We start from the raw sequence: 1,619 nt of genomic DNA, 5'->3' as shown, positions 1-1,619 counted from the left end.
AGCCTACAGTGGGCTATATATATGTACAGTACACGTTGTGTATTATTATGTTACAGCATGCACTTGCGCACGTGGAAAAATCCGGCTTGATATCAATAGAGAAAATGAATTCTAATACATTCTAATAAATTCATGACTGATACCAAATGAAAATATAAACTTGAAAGACCATATAAACATTAAAATTATAAGAATTCAAGTACAATTGCCAGAGATCTGGCCAAATGAAATCGCAACTGTTCTGTTTGAATGCACAAAATATGCTGATATAGAATTATTATGAGTGACCCCTTGGGCCAGGGGGGGGGGGGGGGTTCGGGGGGGGTCCCTTTGGGGGGGGGGTGTAGGAGTGGGGGGGTTTAGGAATGTGGATTACAGTAAAATTGTAATGACAAATTCCAAGATGAACTCTGCAGCCGCACTGAGGCGCTCCAAGCCGTCAGATATTCCCCGAATGTTGGTACCTGGATTGCCTTTCAATAAAACCATATTTGATGGGCATATGTATCACCTACCTGTTACTGATTTGAGAGAATTTACATTATTGTAATCAGTTCATTATTTCCTGTGTAAACCATGAATAAAACTGAAGTGTGTCATTTGGAGCGAATGGAATGGACTTCAAACGGCCCCGCCTCTGGTCCCACCTCCGCTCCCCCCCGCCTCCCTGCGAGGTTTCGAGTAGCAGTTTCAGAGTTTCAACACTTATGGCATGCCTCTGCCGCCGCTGCTGCTGTGTGTGTGCGTGCGCGCGCGCGTGTGTGTGTGTGTGTTCAGAGATTTGAGGAGAATGTGCTGCTGTGTGTGTGACGCTAAATCACAGTTTCAAAATAAAGTTTAACCATTGATTTTTTTTTCAGTCTTTCAACAATAAAGTTGCTAGTTTCAAAAACGATTCCCATTTAAAAGGTTTCTAACATGGAAAACAAAATAATACCCAAGGAGAACAGTGCCAAAATGCATATTCTGAAAGTGTGTTTGTGACCAATTTGAAACTCTGAAAAGGTGTTGACGAAACACTGTAAAATGTGTTTGCAAGGATTTGAGAAACACTTTCAGCCTATCAACACTTTTTTCAAAGATTCAAAACCAGTTCTCAGTCTTGAAATTATTTTCAAGCCTTTTGAACCCTTTATTTTAAGTCAGGAGTTTACAAGGTTTCACACATGTAAAACAAAATAATACCCAGGGAGAACAGTGCCAAAATGCATATTCTGAAAGTGTGTTTGTGACAAATTTGAAACTCTGAAAATGTGTTGGCGAAACACTGTAAAATATTTGTTCAGAGTTTTGAAATTTTTTTTCGGCCTATCAACACTTTTTTCAGAGATTCAACACTTTTTTCAGAGATTCAACACTTTTTTCAGAGATTCGAAACGAGTTTTCAGTCTTGCAAAAAAGGTTTTCAAGGTTCTGAAACCTTTATTTGAAGTTAGGAGTATTGGCAGTGATCCGATTCCATACACATCAGCCTCTACTGAGGCCTCCGGCACGTCATGGACAAGGTCAGAGAGAGAAGGGTGAGGCTGGCAGGGCACTGTGTCAGGCACCCAGCCGGAACTGATGGAGAGCAAACTGACACCGTTGGAGGGCACCCAGGGCACAGCCAGGAAAGGAAA

Source organism: Gymnoscopelus braueri, assembly GCF_963280865.1.
Source record: "Gymnoscopelus braueri genome assembly, chromosome: 3".
In the NCBI taxonomy this organism is placed as follows: domain Eukaryota; kingdom Metazoa; phylum Chordata; class Actinopteri; order Myctophiformes; family Myctophidae; genus Gymnoscopelus; species Gymnoscopelus braueri.
Note: the sequence above shows the minus strand (reverse complement) of the source record.